The 19021-nt window shown below is 40.5% G+C and overlaps 1 long non-coding RNA gene across 1 annotated transcript; it reads left to right on the top strand.

Moving 5' to 3' along the window:
- The first annotated feature begins 6051 nt into the window (after positions 1-6051).
- Positions 6052-18509, top strand: LOC311241878. Its single transcript, XR_014620585.1, has 3 exons — positions 6052-6212; positions 13254-13338; positions 18287-18509. It is a non-coding gene; the product is annotated as an uncharacterized lncRNA (long non-coding RNA).
- The last annotated feature ends 512 nt before the right edge of the window (positions 18510-19021 follow it).

The raw sequence follows: 19021 nt of genomic DNA, 5'->3' as shown, positions 1-19021 counted from the left end.
CAACTCTTGTCTCTCTGGTATAAAAACAGGGCTGTTTTCCAGACTGAAGTACTCATTCAACCATAAAGACGGGATAGTCTGCTGGTTGACTTGAACGCCTCTCTGTGGCAGAACACATTGTCTACTGGACCAAGACTTTCTACTGGAAACCATCTGGATCAAAACCTGCTTCTGAAGACAGATCAGACTGTGGACACCATCTGTAAGTACAATTATTTATTAGATTGTTTTTTGTGGCATTCCAGAGCCTCTCTTATTTTCTGTGTTTCCAAGAAAACCAATTTAAACATGCCTGAATGTCTGTTGTTTATTTGTCTTCATTAAATGTAAGTGTATTTGTACAACGGCAGTCAGATACCACCACAATGACATTGCAGACAACTGCCCAGTATTTTACCTAACGTTGACCAGATTTTAATAACAATCTTGTAGCAGATTCACTTTTAGAAGTATCTGTAATGTTGTAAACAGCTACCTCTAGGCAAAAGAGCCCTGCTTGGTAATGCACTTTTCTCAGATGTGTGGGTTAGAATTGAATGGGAGTTGAAAGGGTTGTTATTATCTGGCCACACCTCACGCTCTGTCAAGAGAGGTCTGGAGAAACACCAGAGTAGAGTCCTTTCTTAGCACAAATCCTACAGTTTCTCATTGTAGCTCTGGCTAGTTAGCCAAAAAACAATGTAAATTCAATGGGGTCAAGTTCCTGTCTGTACAGGCTGACTTAAGCTCACAGAAATCTACTTTCGGTACACTGTGGAATATGTTTCAGTGGTCTTCAGTCAGCTTGTATCGAAAGTAGCTTGACCCCATTGACATGAGAAACAAGAAAGAAATAACTCACTATACTGATTCAACATCATCATTGATAAGTAAGAAATAAGGCATGGGTTCTATGGATATATAGCAGAATACCAGACATTGAAGATGGGAGGCCTATCGGAGGTATTCAGCATGAATAATGCTATAATGCTACTGTATTGGTCACACTAACTACCCCCATTCAGCCTTGGTAGTTGGTACCCTAATTGTTCCCTGCTATGTACATGTTTATAGGGTACTTCAGGCTCATCATATTTACTTTTCAATTGCAAATCTATCATGCGGTGGATGTGGCCACTGTATCTCACTTGCTATACAAATGCTTATTACTATGACTGGGCCATTGGCTCTGGTATTTCTATTGTCACTGTATAGTTTCATGTCTAAATGGTTTGGGGTAGGAAGGGAGGGGCACTGGGGTGCAGCGTCATTAGAAATATATTTTGAAATGTATTGTGAATTACATTAACCAATATAAAATATGCCATGTCAACATTTTATGTTTTGCAAATCTTGAAATCACATCTGTAAAACAATATCCTGACCTGACAATTGTTTTTGTAATCTGGTGGCATAATCCAATAATCACAGTTTCAGTCACCAGCTGATGGTCAATAATACAATGTTGATTCTTGTTTCCCCTGTTAAACTTGAGCACTAGTCTCTTTGATTTCATTTTATTCTGAGACTCAATGTTTAACATACCATGGAATAAATAAAATCAATACATTCATAAAGACACATAATTAAAAGTCCCACTGAGGATTATGTCTGATTTGGAACCTGAAATATGGCAACTTCATTCTATTTTCAATATTTAAAAAACGAATTGGGTTAAGTGATAACCCAGTATGTTTTAAGAGAGAGGGGATTTAAATAATTAAAGTACAATCAAATACAAATATGCAAGTGCAGATACTGCACAGATACATAGTGATTGTACAAAGTGATGTCTTCCAAGATGATCAGAGGGGAAATATCAGTTTGAGGTGTTTATTGTTGTTCTGATTGGCCAATCAGTTCCAAGCAGCTAAATGCTCAACGCTTGTCTCTCTGGTATAAAAACAGGGCTGTTTTCCAGACTGAAGTACTCATTCAACCATAAAGACGGGATAGTCTGCTGGTTGACTTGAACGCCTCTCTGTGGCAGAACACATTGTCTACTGGACCAAGACTTTCTACTGGAAACCATCTGGATCAAAACCTGCTTCTGAAGACAGATCAGACTGTGGACACCATCTGTAAGTACAATTATTTATTAGATTGTTTTTTGTGGCATTCCAGAGCCTCTCTTATTTTCTGTGTTTCCAAGAAAACCAATTTAAACATGCCTGAATGTCTGTTGTTTATTTGTCTTCATTAAATGTAAGTATTTGTACAACGACAGTCAGATACCACCACAATGACATTGCAGGCAACTGCCCAGTATTTTACCTAACGTTGACCAGATTTGAATAACAATCTTGTAGCAGATTCACTTTTAGAAGTATCTGTAATGTTGTAAACAGCTACCTCTAGGCAAAAGAGCCCTGCTTGGTAATGCACTTTTCTCAGATGTGTGGGTTAGAATTGAATGGGAGTTGAAGGGGTTGTTATTATCTGGCCACACCTCACGCTCTGTCAAGAGAGGTCTGGAGAAACACCAGAGTAGAGTCCTTTCTTAGCACAAATCCTACAGTTTCTCATTGTAGCTCTGGCTAGTTAGCCAAAAAACAATGTAAATTCAATGGGGTCAAGTTCCTGTCTGTACAGGCTGACTTAAGCTCACAGAAATCTACTTTGGGTACACTGTGGAATATGTTTCAGTGGTCTTCAGTCAGCTTGTATCGAAAGTAGCTTGACCCCATTGACATGAGAAACAAGAAAGAAATAACTCACTATACTGATTCAACATCATCATTGATAAGTAAGAAATAAGGCGTGGGTTCTATGGATATTAGGGATGCACCGAATTGGAAATTCTTGGCCAAAACCGATACCGAAAATAGAAAACAGTTGGCCGAATGCCGAAATGCCGAAAATTATTAATATAAATATATATAAAATATATTTTTTTTTATTCTTTTTTTGCTACCTGATTATGGCAAAATACATGATCATGGCAAAACTTTACTTAAATAATATTAATAATCACTATTATGGGCCCATAAAACATTTATTCAGCACTTTTGAATGCATACATTAATTCCAGACTGACTGCTGAAAGATTGTACAATTTAAACATTTTCTCTTTGCATACAACAAAATGTGCATTAAAGTCAAGTGCATTTTATTTTCTCTGTAGCATAACTACAACAAAGTGCATTCAGAACAAAGCCAAGGTGCTTTAAAACTGCATAACGATCTGCATAAAGACACACACACAGGACTGTTGTATTTACTACATCTCCCATGACTCTTAGCGGGGGATGACGTAGCTTACGAGAGACTGGTCAAAGAGGAATGGAAGCGTTGGCTAGCTTAACGCTAACATTTAACCGCGACGGGCATATAGTAATGGCGAGGATATAAAGCATGTTAAAGACGCATTTATTGGATGCGTTGCTCGCATAGTTTATAGAAACAGCGCAACTCCCAAGAGGAGTTAGTTATCACAGGCTGCAGAATGCAGGAAGAGCTGCCAAACAGCTCACGGTACACGTTGCGCGTTTTGATTACGTCATCACAACAACACTTTAGGTTATGAACGTTACGTAACCCTGTTCTTTGACATTCTGCGATATATTTTCGGTGCTAAAACCCTTTCGGTCGAAAGCGCCTTTTTGACAATTTTCGGCCGATAGTTATCGGCGGCCGAATATTCGGTGCATCCCTAATGGATATATAGCAGAATACCAGACATTGAAGATGGGAGGCCTATCGGAGGTATTCAGCATGAATAATGCTATAATGCTACTGTATTGGTCACACTAACTACCCCATTCAGCCTTGGTACCCTAATTGTTCCCTGCTATGTACATGTTTATAGGGTACTTCAGGCTCATCATATTTACTTTTCAATTGCAAATCTATCATGAGGTGGATGTGGCCACTGTATCTCACTTGCTATACAAATGCTTATTACTATGACTGGGCCATTGGCTCTGGTATTTCCATTGTCACTGTATAGTTTCATGTCTAAATGGTTTGGGGTAGGAAGGGAGGGGCACTGGGGTGCAGAGTCATTAGAAATATATTTTGAAATGTATTGTGAATTACATTAACCAATATAAAATACGCCATGTCAACATTTTATGTTTTGCAAATCTTGAAATCACATCTGTAAAACAATATCCTGACCTGACAATTGTTTTTGTAATCTGGTGGCATAATCCAATAATCACAGTTTCAGTCACCAGCTGATGGTCAATAATACAATGTTGATTCTTGTTTCCCCTGTTAAACTTGAGCACTAGTCTCTTTGATTTCATTTTTATTCTGAGACTCAATGTTTATCAAATACCATGGAATAAATAAAATCAATACATTCATAAAGTCAGTTGAAAAAAAATCCCTCTAAGCACAATTTGATTATTTGAATTGTATTAAAATAGGCTAAAATTAAATAGCCTATGCGATGAACGAAACAATCATTACATTTGTTTCATCGTTGCTTCACCAAGCAGGTCTGTCTAATAATGACAACGACCTGTCAGCGCGAGCTTGCTGCTAGATTTACGAGAAGCATGGAGCTGCAGACCCACAGAACCCACCAGCTTTGCCGGCACAGTGCAGTACTCCAATTCAGCCATTGGCAATTCAGCTGTTGGGTAGGTGGCGCTGCTGAGCGGTCCCCCGACCAGACCTGAAAACACTGCTGCTCTGTGGGTCTGCAGCTCCATGCTTCTCGTAAATCTAGCAGCAAGCTCGCGCTGACACGTTGTTGTCATTATTAGACAGACCTGCTTGGTGAAGCAACGATGAAACAAATGTGATGATTGTTTTGTTCATCACATAGGCTATTTAATTTTAGCCTATTTTAATACAATTCAAATAATCAAATTATGCTTAGAGGGAATTATTTTCACCGGACATTATGACCAGCACCAAGTCGTTGGGAGGTGGAGATATACATCACGCAAACCCACGATAATGTTGCCGTCTCTCTCTGCCAAATTTCTCGGTTCTTCGCTTGATATAATTAATACAAATGTCCAATATAACGGAATTCGTTAGCTCATAAACATGTGATTATAACAGACTGCTGTTTATTAATGTCGGGCAGACTGCCCACCGAGACCTCAAGTCGGCAGCAGCACGAAGTCTTGAGGGACTTATTTTATTTGGAATATATTAATGACTGTATATACGCAAAAGTAGCCTAGTTTTAAGTTAAAATATTATAAATGCCTTGAGGATGTCATTCTTTATATAGGCCTATCGATTGTTTTTAAGCTCAATAAACTCTGACTGGAATTGATCCCATTTGTCCGGTAGATTGAAATCTACCGGACACTCAGACCGACAAAAAAAAATTCTAGCGGAAACCCTGAATGCTTATTACTATGACTGGGCCATTGGCTCTGGTATTTCCATTGTCACTGTATAGTTTCATGTCTAAATGGTTTGGGGTAGGAAGGGAGGGGCACTGGGGTGCAGAGTCATTAGAAATATATTTTGAAATGTATTGTGAATTACATTAACCAATATAAAATACGCCATGTCAACATTTTATATGCAAATCTTGAAATCACAGCTGTAAAACAATATCCTGACCTGACAATTGTTTTTGTAATCTGGTGGCATAATCCAAGAATCACAGTTTCAGTCACCAGCTGATGGTCAATAATACAATGTTGATTCTTGTTTCCCCTGTTAAACCTGAGCACTAGTCTCTTTGATTTCATTTTATTCTGAGACTCAATGTTTAACAAATACCATGGAATCAATACATTCATAAAGACACATAATTAAAAGTCCCATTGAGGATTATGTCTGATTTGGAACCTGAAATATGGCAACTTCATTCTATTTTCAATATTTAAAAAAACGAATTGGGTTAAGTGATAACCCAGTATGTTTTAAGAGAGAGGGGATTTAAATAATTAAAGTACAATCAAATAAAAAATATGCAAGTGCAGATACTGCACAGATACATAGTGATTGTACAAAGTGATGTCTTCAAAGATGATCAGAGGGGAAATATCAGTTTGATGGAGGAGGTGTCTATTGTTGTTCTGATTAGCCAATCAGTTCCAAGCAGCTAAATGCTCAACTCTTGTCTCTCTGGTATAAGAACAGGGCTGTTTTCCAGACTGAAGTACTCATTCAACCATAAAGACGGGATAGTCTGCTGGTTGACTTGAACGCCTTTCTGTGGCAGAACACATTGTCTACTGGACCAAGACTTTCTACTGGAAACCATCTGGATCAAAACCTGCTTCTGAAGACAGATCAGACTGTGGACACCATCTGTAAGTACAATTATTTATTAGATTGTTTTCGTGGCATTGCAGAGCCTCTCTTATTTTCTGTGTTTCCAAGAAAACCAATTTAAACATGCCTGAATGTCTGTTGTTTATTTGTCTTCATTAAATGTAAGTGTATTTGTACAACGGCAGTCAGATACCACCACAATGACATTGCAGGCAACTGCCCAGTATTTTACCTAACGTTGACCAGATTTTAATAACAATCTTGTAGCAGATTCACTTTTAGAAGTATCTGTAATGTTGTAAACAGCTACCTCTAGGCAAAATAGCCCTGCTTGGTAATGCACTTTTCTCAGATGTGTGGGTTAGAATTGAATGGGAGTTGAAGGGGTTGTTATTGTCTGGCCACACCTCAGGCTCTGTCAAGAGAGGTCTGGAGAAACACCAGAGTAGAGTCCTTTCTTTCACACCTAGAGTCCCAGTTTCAGTCACCAGCTAACTGATGGTCAATGTTGATTCTTGTTTCCCCTGTTAAACTTGCGCACTAGTCTCTTTGATTTCATTTTTATTCTGAGACTCAATGTTTAACAAATACCATGGGATAAATAAAATCAATACATTCATAAAGACGCATAATTAAAAGTCCCACTGAGGATTTGGAACCTGAAATATGGCAACTTCATTCTATTTTAAATATTTAAAAAAACGAATTGGGTTAAGTGATAACCTTGTATGTTTTAAGAGAGAGGATTTAAATAATTAAAGTACAATAGGTTAGGGCTGGGCGATATGGCCTGTAACTGACCGCCAAGGGTAAAGATGCCTATCATCTTTATTGTCAGTAAACTTTAATTTACATTGGTCTAGATGATCGACTTCTCTTTATTAGCTCAGAATACTGAGCTTTCTATTTAAGAAAATAATATTTCAGAGCCGCTTGTGCATTTTCATTTCGTGTCCACATGGGGGCAGAGCTCGTCTTTCCTATAGTATAAAGGTCACAGCATCCTGTTTGTGACCAAGGCAGGAAGTAACTCAGAGACAACGACGGAGCAGACAGCGAATTATGTAGAATATAAGGACCTTACTTCAGTAAATAACACCCCTTGGTAAAGCGGAATAAGGTACGTCGAACACTAAAATGTATTATTGTTATTATTATTATTACTGTTGTTGAAGAGGTCTATATTTATGTGTGGTAAACATGTAAAGTGGTGCACTCACTGATTAGGTTCTAATCAAAGGCACCTGCTGCCGAACAAGTAACATTACTATTTATCATTATTTTCCTTAAATGCCTTTATTATGGAAGGAAGACGAGTTCACCCTCAATAATATCATTAAATTCAAATGTTTGTTTGAACACGTTAGGTGCTTTGTTGTGAACAATATTGAACTGTGAACAATATAACTAATTGTATATGTTTGTGTTTTTGACCGTCACAGTTTTCACGGTGCAAACGTAGCAAACGATGCAACCGTCACTACCTGTACAACTACGGTGCAACGACAACTACCAAAGAAAGGCTACAGTGCTGCTATGCTAAAATGCAAAAGAAAAAAGAGAAAATAAATAAAAGCACCTGTACGAAACATAACCGCATCTTTATTTCACCACCAAGCCGGGGGGCAGTTACATGGCCTCTAAATGATATCGCGATATTTTTTGGCCATATCACGATACACGATATATATCGCGATATTGACATTTCCTCTAAAGCACTTAAAAATGCTTGATTTAACCCTTTGCTGCATACAGTCACACCAATATGATGATTATAATAAGTAGGGATGGGAATCGGTTCCTAATTGTCCGATGCCTGGAATCGCGTGCCTCCCGTGACTTTCGATTCCCTTATCGCTGCCAGTTTTTCAAAACAATAACGTTAGCGTTAGCATGTAGCCATGGTAAGGCTGAGCCCGAACCCTGTTTTTAGGGTTCGAACGTTCGCCAGGGTTTATCGAACGAACGTTTGAACGTTCGTTTTTTTAAATTTTTTTAATAAAAAAAGTTTTAATACATTTTTTTTTCATTTTTTTTAATAATAATTTTTTTTTATTGTTAATTATAGATCCTACGGAGGGCGGCATTGCATAGTCTATTGGTGAAAAACATGTTGTTTACAGTGGTGGCTGTTCATGTAAACATGTAATTAAACAAAGCACTCAGAAGAAAATAAACAAGCTACTGAATCAAAGTATGATAAACAATAGCCCTTGCAGTCACGTAAGGGGCTAGATAAACAAATGCATTAGTTTTGTGGCATTAACCGAACGTTATATAGTTAGTGTTACACGTTCAATAACAGGTATTCACTCTTGGTCGACGGGGAGGGGAGCCGGGAGGAGAGGCGCACGCCTCGGCTCAACAGACCCGTCCACCGTCTACCTCGGAACGGCCGGGCTCCCAACACGCCTGCCGCCCGTCCGCCCTACCACCGTTCCGAGGTAGACGGTGGACGGGTCTGTCCACCGTGCGCCTGCTGTTGTTTCCAACGCAACCACCTCCCGCCATGAAGCTCGCGCTCCGTGGCCGAAAAAGGATGGTATTCATTAATGATCCTTCTGCAGGTTCACCTACGGAAACCTTGTTACCGATTACTTCCTCGGCGGGGAGCTAACTACGGCTCCCCGGTAGCTACGGTAAGTCTGTTGAGGCTTGCCGATTGGTGGTAACAGCAGAGGCGGGTGCAAGCGGTGTGACGTAATTGGCAGAATCGCCTGTCAATCAAAATAGAGCTCTGGTTGAGAAATAGTATCCCGCTGCAGCCCGGCAGACCATACTGGTTGAGCCGAGCGCCTCGCATTCACATCACCTCAACCCCGTGCGCATTCAACGAACGTTCGAACCTATTAATTAAAGTCCGAATGTCAGCGTAACGAACGAACGTTCGAACGTTCGGGCTCAGCCTTAAGCCATGGCAGACTTATTTGATTCCTTAAGGGCTCGAAATTGCCTAGGTTTTGGTCATATGCTCCCGAAATGATCCCGCTGTTTGGCTACTTCTATGTGCAGTGAAAACTACTTGAATGCTTTAGAATCTAGTCATTGATTTAGTTCAGGGTAAGGTAAAATTAGTTGCTGTGTGTGTGTGAGACAGAAGTCAGAGGAATAACGACCTGTTGAATTCAACTACGGTTCAATAGATTAAATTAGTTTAAGAATAAAAAAATAAATACATTTTAAGAGAATCTCAAATACATTATTTTATTTAAGTGTAGGCTATAGTTAATGTTTTATTTTTTACAGTTTTTGTATTTTTCTGACATGGGGGCTCAACAATAAATGACAATCAGAAATGTCAAGTTGCATGTTGTTATTCTAACCAGCTTAGTTCTGTTGCATTTCCAATTTATTTATTTAAATTATAAAGTGATCAGATATCGATAAGGGAATCGAATTGATAAGCAGAATCGATAATGGAATCGTATCGATAAAATCCTATCAATTCCCATCCCTAATAATAAGTCCCTGCAACATATGTTTGCATTATTAAACCATGAAGATGCTAAAAAAAGAAAAAAATGAAAATGTACTACGAGTAGTCTACTGACACACTAACAAAAAATGTATTTACATCTAAGACAATTTATATAAAAACTATTGGGTGCCTAAGACTTTTGCACAGTACTGCGTTTTCTATCCACTTTAGCCAAACACACACACACACACACATATATATGTATATACACACTACTGTGAGAAAATAATAATCACACACAAAGGGAATGAATGCATGAATGAATGAAAACTTTATTTAACAGATTGCAGTACGGCTCAATACACACAATTGTTAAGGGGATGCAGACCAGAGAAAGAAGTTTGTCTTGTTTACATAAGGGTCCCCCATTTGGGATAGGGATAATGGCTTATAGCAGACTTAATGATTTTAGAATATTTCAGATAATGAAATTAAATGTTTATCATCAACTATCCAGTTAGTATTTATACTGTAACGTTTGGCTACTTTAAATCATTGAATGTAGAGAGAGAGCGAGAGAGAGAGAGAGGGCGAGAACGCGCAAGAGAGCCAGCCCCCCCCCCCCCCCCTCGGGTTTTGTTTTAGGTTTGCGTTTTGAGCGTCTAAGCTGCCGTAGGCGATGACGTCACACTCTAATGTAAACAGGAAGAGTTTAAGACACGGAGATGGAAACTGGATGCTGATATAAGGAAACGAATAACCAATAAATATGAAGTTATGTTTTAAACCTCTGTTGTCAAGCGTTGTCAATATAACCCACCCCCTTTCCTCACGAATGGAACTAGTGTTGTGGAGTCCGCTTTGAGCGTTTTCCAGGGTTAGCAGCTAACACTAGCTAGTTAGCTTAGCCTAGTCATGGGATAACTTGGTTAGCAGCTAACGTTAGCCCAATGCTTGCGTTAATTAAATTGCATGTCATTGAAGGTCCGCGCTGGTCTGTCTAATGAAATTACAATTGCATGTCATTTAAGATCCGCGCTGGTCATGTGTCTATAATGAAATGAGAGGACCGCTCTGCGCTAAAGCCTGATCTCAGCCGTGACAACATATACTCGACAACATATACTCGATGTTCACGATATAATAATATACTACATCTTAGGGGTGGACGGTATGGTCTAAAATTTATATCACGGTATAATTTGAAGCATAGACGGTAACGGTATATATCACGGTATCAGTGTTTCCGTTCGAATAATTTTTTTTGCCTGATAGGCAGGCTATATAAAGAATGACATCCTCAAGGCATGTAGATTTATAATATTTTAACTTAAAACTAGGCTACTTTTGCGTATAAAGTCATTATATTCCAAATAAAATAAGTCCCGAGTCCGTGCTGCTCCCATTGCAAACAGCCGGGCTGGATGCTGGATTTTGCTATAAGCATATGTAGCTGCAGAGCCGCAGAGCCAGCGGCGCTTTCAGGTCTGGTCACAGCTTTCAGCCGTTGGGTGGGGGGGGGGGGGGGCGCTGTTGAGCGGACCTGACCTGAAAGCGCCGCTGGCTCTGCGGCTCTGCAGCCAGGGAGCGAAATTAACTTTTTGACTCACCGGCCAGTGGCGGGTAGATGGGAAGAGTCTACCCGCCAAGCATATTTCTTACCTGCCAACATTTTTTTGATTAAAAAAAAATATATATATATTTTATATAAATTTTTTTTTTAATAAAATATATATTATATAATCATACTTGTAGTTGTATTATCTGCGAGACATCGCCACCTCGCAATAAGTCAAAATGCTTGCTATCTGCAAACAGCTCCACTGTCTGTGTGTATACTTGAGTAGCCTCCAGCTCGAGCAAGGATTCTCCGGCCCTGCAGCTAGACCCTATATTCAGCTAGACCCTACATTCAGCATGCAAGGATTCTCCGGCGATGCAGCTGGACCTATTTATAACGTTACCGTTCTTTTGTCAAATCACATTCAACATGCCCTCAGCTAGAATACGCATTCAATCAATGTTATAAGACATTGATATCAGGAGCTATCTGTAGCTACTGCTAGCCCGGTAGATAACGTTAAGACAATTTAGTTGACTGGGACATATGGATCAACGTGAGCTAGCTAAGCTAGCTAACGAGGGACCGGAGGTATTATGCACTCGAGTAGACTATTGCTGGAGCATTTGTTGATATCAGCAGCTATCAGTAGCTAGCCAGCTAGATACCGGTAGACAATGCCTCGTCATGTATTAAACTAAAAGTGAATAGTTGACTGGGTCATTGTTTAAACAGTAACGTTAGACTCTTGGAGGTCCGATATAGACTAGAGCAGATGGAAGTAAACAAGCCAAATGAATGATAGCTTCCGATTGGTCATTTGCTTTTTTTCTCATGAAACCAGTCACGTCACTCTACTGTGATTGGACCTAGTGCGATGTGGGACTTGTAGTTTTTTAACGATCTCGCGGCGGAGAAAAAAAAGACGAGCGGCTATAATCTGTACTCGCACAAGAGTGTCGTTATGAAGTTATGAACTACACGTCTACACGCCACACGGCGGGCAGCCCTCTAAGTGTCATGCGCCAAAGGTAAAAACAGCCCGCCCCTGGCGGGCGGCGGGCTTTAGTTTCGGTCCCTGTCTGCAGCTGCATGCTATTCGCAAATCCACTGCTGCCGCCGTCCTCCCGGCTCCCGCTGCAGCCGTCGTTATCATAACACTACACGCATATCATAATGTTTACAGCAAACTGTAGTTGATCACCAGGTATGTTTTATTAACGTAGAATAATTCATATCAAAAAACGATAGGGACATCTCTTACCTTTCTCCACTGGTTAAAAATGCCAGGAACTGAAATTGAAACTTGCTGTGTGTTTATTATGAAATGACAATTGCGTGTTGACACGCCCACTGCGCGAAGCCTCCTAAATAACTTTTTCCAGTTTGCACATATCTATTATCTATGACTAATTCTATCTATTTTTAGGGGCAAATGCGATTGAAATAGTCGCGCTGTGGTTACATGACGTCATTGCTATTTTAGAGCTACTCTACCGGTTACACGGTATAGTCAAAATCCATACCGTAGAGCAAATTAATACCGTGTATACCGTTTATACCGTCCACCCCTACTACATCTCATGTAGAACAAGCCGCGATACATCGAGTATACTCGATATATCGCCCAGCCCTACAATAGGTACAAATCAAATAAGAAATATGCAAGTGCAGATACATAGTGATTTAGTCACGTTAGCGTCACATGCTCTTTAATAACGTGACATCACGTCTCGTTGTTGTCATGAAAAAAAACCTTCGTTGACGAACATCTTTCGTCATAATTTTCGTTGACAAGATTAACACTGCTAAGCACCACTGGGGATCTGGTGCAGTGAAGTGGTAATAATTAAATAATCCGTAGGATGAGTTCCCAGTTCTTTATTTGTTTTATTTTGATGTGTACATTTTGGTACATGTCATACTAGTAATATTCATACTGGTTGAAGCTCGATGGTGTTTCATTTGCTCTACTGTGCCATTAAGTGGACAATAAATGTGATTAGCGTGATTATAATAATACCATGGCTTTGGTGTGTGAAGCTTTGATGTGATGATGATGCCAATAAACAAATAATATTGTGTCTGTTTTTCTAACAGAATGATGGCAGGGACAGAGGAGAAAGATGTTTGGCTGTCATTTTCATGCTGACAAGTTGACGTCACACAGCCAGACACATTACGTGTAAGGAATTATGGGATTTGGTGTTGGGTGTATGGACTCAACTAGGGGTGGGAATCACCAGTTTCATCACGATACGATATCGATTCTTTGGACAACGATACAATATTTGCCGATATCTGCCACGATACGATACAATGCAGGTGCCTGCAATCGATATGAGATGATATCATAAGCCCATTTAACACAATCAGTAACATTGGGTCTCATTCTCGAACGAAGTTACGACAAAATATTTCGTCTTAGCCAGATTTCGGCCTATTTAAGACATATTAGGGCTGGGAGTGGGAGAATTTTCCTGAGATCTTATTTGAGAGCAGATCTAAGAGTGCTGAGGAGCACACTTAAATATGCTCTCAGCCCACGATCAAATCTCATGATTGATTGACTAATTTAAAATGTTATTATAACTTGACAGACTGTGTTCTCATAGTGATTCCTTCATGTTAACGCTACAGGCCTCCTTGGAATTAATTACTTGATCATAATTAAAATAAATATGACAATATTTGTACGATAAGAAATTACGCATTTGATGTCGGAAAAATAAATAATATGGATTCATCTGATCACAGGGCAGCTGCTTAACCATATCTGAACCAGCTATTTTGGACAAAAGTATAATTACTTTAATTACTCAGATATTCAAACACAATTATGCAATTATTGTGAAATGATTGAAAATAATAATAATTGAATGCCTTCTGTGGAATTTGCATTTCTTATTTGTTACACATCTGTTTTAATGATTAATTATATACATTTGAAAGAATGCAGGTCAACATGCAATGTATCCCATTGATTGGTATACAATGGGACAGACCTTTGTTTGATTGATTGAAAACTTAACAGATTGCAGAATGGGTACAGTACAGTACAGCTCAATTACATAAGGGGATGCAGACCAGAGAAAGAATTTCGTCTTGTTTACATCAGGGTCCCCCATTTTCAATTCATCATAACATATATGACACACACGACACAGATAGACAGTACTGCTACATCTATACATTTATGACATACCAGATTTGCAAATACAGTACTGTTTGTGATACAAAAAGAGTCCAGAAAAGAGAGTACATTTGACGTAGAAACTGTTGGAGGAGGTTGGGTAGGAGGGGTGGTAGACTTACACTGTACAAGCAAAACTGTGCATTGGAATATTGACAACCATACTTGGTCATTTACTGTACATTGGAGGGGGTTGATATAGCTATAAACCTGCATTCCTTCGAATATATCATTAATCAATTAAACATATTGAAATACACTATATAGCCTATACACCAACACTGAAATGACAGTGGATAAATAAATAAGAACTAAAGCTAATCGGTGGAAATAGACTGCATTAATATTCCATAACAAGTCTTGTGTGCGCCTACGAATGAACAGTAGCCTATAGGCTTAATTATGGAATAATAAGCCATACTGCGTTCATTCATTACGCCCGCCGGCCCGTAGGCTATATATATTATGTCATTCATTCATATACAGTACTGCGTGCGCGCGTGTGTGTGTGTGCGCGCGCTGCGGCAGGTGTGTACCGCAAGCTGTATATGATGCCAATACATTAATCTAATCTTTTTGATGGGCGCAAGCGTGATTATGAAACCTAGCCGCATTTCTCGGAGGCGCTCTCTGATTGGCACTGACTGACGCTAGGTTTCGTAATCACGCGGCTCTCAAAGCACTTCCGCCATTCCATTTCACACAGCTGCGTCACCAGTTGCTTTATAAGGACTGTCGGGGGCGTGGTTTGTATGCAAATGACCTGAACGGGAACGCGCGTTGGAGTTTACGACAGAATGCCATTCTCCAAGCAGATATCAGATCATATCATTTCTGCGACCGTTTCAGCCACGTTCAGGACTCAGAGTGTACTTGTCATAGATTATGTCTCAGTGGTTCCAAGATAAGTCTTCCAGAATATAACTTTGAACATTTTTCGGGAATGAGACCCATTTAGATCAACTCAAAAGGTAACAAATATAATTTGAATATTTTTTTATCTCTTCCAGACATTTAAATGAAAAACTATTTATGGTTTTTAATACAAATAGACCTCCTAAATTGCCACGTTTTGATATATTGAGCTTTAAACTTTAAGTAAATCTTTTTTGGAACACACAACCTAAAACCCCTTCCTCTCCCAAACCGTTCCTGCAATTGTTTTATGTTGCATGATGATCATGCATACATTTATTATGTATTGTATTTTTTATGTTTAAATATCAACATCATCTGTCTACCCTCAGTACATTTACTATCAATATAATATACTCATCTGACTTCATCATATCTTTTCAAACGCACACACACACACACACAGAAGGGAGAATGCCCCCCCCCCTTCCTTCCCAGTCCCCACTCTGCTGTTCTCTATCGCTCTGAACAGGGCTTTAGCTTGTTGTTAGCTTATGCTAACGTTAATGTTAATTCCGGTCTTAAACACGACGTGGTCATAAAGGAATGGCGAGGATTGCAAAGCATGTTATATGCATTTGACCCGTTGCGGAATAAAACAGTAGGGATTTGTTTTGGGTCGCGAAATAAGCACACTAGCCTTGCTATGTTGCAATGTGCATGTTCCAGACGCTACTGCTGCTACTGCGAGACGAGTACTGCTGTGTGCTGTAGAGCGGATATGAGTCACGACACCACGGATTTTCAAAATAAGAGTATCGATATGAACTGAGCGGTGCTAGCTGCCGGAGCCATAGTTATTATAGCTGGAGCTGCGCTTAGGCGGAAATGAGACCCGCAACCAAAGAGAAGGGAGTTGCAGTAATCTAAGTGGGAAATGACGAGGGAGTGGACCAGGATTGCGGCGCTGTTGGGAGTGAGTGAAGGGCGGAGGCGGTTGATGTTGCAAAGGTGGAAGTAGGCAGACCGGATGATGTTATTGATGTGGGAATGGAATGATAGGGTGCTGTCGAGGACGACACCCAGACTCTTGACCTGGGGGGAAGGGGAAACCAAGGAGTTGTCTATGGTGAGGGTGAAACTGGGAATAGGAAATTAACGAATAATGTATATTGAATATCAGATTAATAATCAGAATAATCTGAAATAAATTTTGTACCCGAGCTTAAAGAGTCAAGAACAGACAGTTTGCTGTACAATGCAAATCCTACTTTGCTAGTGCGCCCTTCACACAAAATCACACAATACTTAAATAATTTTTATTTAAATACAAGTGATTGCAAAAAATAAGGTAAACATATATATTTTGTATATACAAAAAAAGAAAAAGGTTTAAGATATATACAAGGCACAAGTGAGTAACATTGACGTTATTGCACGTTCCGATTCACAGTGTAGGATCCAGTAGTGTTTACAAATATAAATATGGAGGGGACAATGGGTCACAGCAGCAGTTAAAAGTGTCTTTAGTGATTGACAGTTTGGGGGAAGGGTGACAGTGAGGTCACAGCAGCAGTCGGGTCAGAGTGTCTGCCTGGCACAAAATTAAAAGTGTGTGTGGGGGGGGGGGGGGGGGGGGGGGGAGGAGAGGGGGATCGGGGGATCACAGTTTAGTCCTGGATTTCAGCAGATGGCAGGAGGTTGATGAGTCTGTGCTGGGGGTGTGTACTGTCCTTAATTATGTTATGTGCTCTCCTGGTGGCCCTGGTAGAGTAAATGTCCTGTAGTGAGGGGAAGGCTGCTTCAGAGATGTACTGAGCAGTTTTAATCACTCGCTGGAGTGCCTTCCTGTCCTTAGCAGTGCATTTCCATACCAGACCGTGATTGAGCTGGTAAGGACACTCTCAATCGTACTTCTGTAGAAGTTGCTGAGAATTTTGGGTGGCATTTTCTCAGCCTTCGATGCTGGGATTCTTTCTGTGTGTGTCTCACTCACTCACTCACTCACTCACTCACTCACTCACTCACTCACTCACTCACTCACTCACTCACTCACTCACTCACTCACTCACTCACTCACTCACTCACTCACTCACTCACTCACTCACTCACTCACTCACTCACTCACTCACTCACTCACTCACTCACTCACACACACACACACACACACACACACACCTGGTCTTCTGAAAGACCAGATGACATCAGAGGAGTTTGATAGTATTTACTGAGGATTGACAGATAATGTTGTTAAAGTTGTTGTAGGGAGGCATTTTAGATTGTGTGTTGTGAAGTTTAGACTTCAGAGAGAGAGAGTAAAGTACAGAAAAAAAGGTACCGTTGGGTACCGGTATCAATTCCCAGGTAAAAAGAAACATTTTGGGCTGCTTTAAAAAAGAAATATATAATAATTTTGCGAATATTTTATCGCAATATCTGTCCGAAAAATCGCAATTAGATTATTTCCCAAAACCGCGCAGCCCTAATCCTCAGTGGACCGGTTCTGACGGTATGCAAACTGCAGAGGGTCCAGTGTGTCTGGGATGGTCTCCTTGATGTGCAACATGACTATCCTCTGGAAACACTTCATCACTATTGGGGTGAGTGCAACGGGACGATAGTCATTGAGACAGGTTACAGTGTTTTTCTTTGGCAGGGGCACGAGGGTGGTGGTCTTGAAGCAGGTGGGCACAATAGCTTGTGCTAGTGACAAGTTGTAAATGTCAGCAAGTACGTCAGCCAGCTCTGAGGAACAGACCCTGAGGGCACGGCCGGGGATGTTGTCTGGGCCGGCTGCCTTCCGTGGGTTTGTTCTGCTCAGAACCGTACGTACCTCTGCCGTTGTCACAGTGAGTGGTGAGTCCTGCGTGCGCTCCGTGGTCAGAACCCCTCTCTGTTGGTTGGTGTTGGGGACTTCAAAGTGGGTGTTGAGTCTAGAACTGTAGACGACTCTGGACTACACTGTGTTCTTAAACTATAAAACCCAGCTACATACCATTATAAACATCTTACATGGAAATTAAGCTGAATAAAATCACCAAATCTCCTTCCTCTGACACTCTTCTCCATCACTATCTCCATCCAGATAGCCGTCCTGTCAGGCCTGGGACGAAACCAAGAGGCTTGGATGGAAGAAAAGGTCTCTGCTGTGACCAGTGTGGAAAAAACTTCAGTTCAAAGATGAATCTCAATAAACACCAGCGCATTCACACAGGAAAGAAACTCTATTCCTGTGATCAGTGTGGGAACAGCTTTAGACATCAACATCATCTGAAATCACACCAGATGATTCACACAGGAGAGAAGCCCTACTCCTGTGACCAGTGTGGGAACAGCTTTAGTCGACTGTTTCGTCTGAAAACACACCAGATGATTCACACAGGAGAGAAGCCCTACTCCTGTGACCAGTGTGGAAAGAGCTTTAGACAACTGTCTAATCTGAAAACACACCAGATGATTCACACAGGAGAGAAGCCCTACTCCTGTGACCAGTGTGGAAAGAGCTTTAGTCAACTGGATCATCTGAAAACACACCAGATGATTCACACAGGAGAGAAGCCCTACTCCTGTGACCAGTGTGAGAAGAGCTTTCGTCAGCAACGTGATCTGAAAACGCACCAGATGATTCACACAGGAGAGAAGCCCTACTCCTGTTACCAGTGTGAGAAGAGCTTTCGTCAGCAACGTGATCTGAAAACGCACCAGATGATTCACACAGGATGGAAGCCCTGCTCCTGTGACCAGTGTGGAAAGAGCTTTAGTCAACTGTCTAGTCTGAAAACACACCAGAGAATTCACACAGGACAAAAGCCCTACTCCT

The sequence above is a fragment of the Notolepis coatsorum genome (assembly GCF_963971535.1).
Source record: "Notolepis coatsorum genome assembly, chromosome: 15".
Classification (NCBI taxonomy): Eukaryota; Metazoa; Chordata; class Actinopteri; order Aulopiformes; family Paralepididae; genus Notolepis; species Notolepis coatsorum.
The sequence above is the reverse complement of the archived record's forward strand: the minus strand, read 5'-3'. Positions and strand labels throughout refer to the sequence as shown.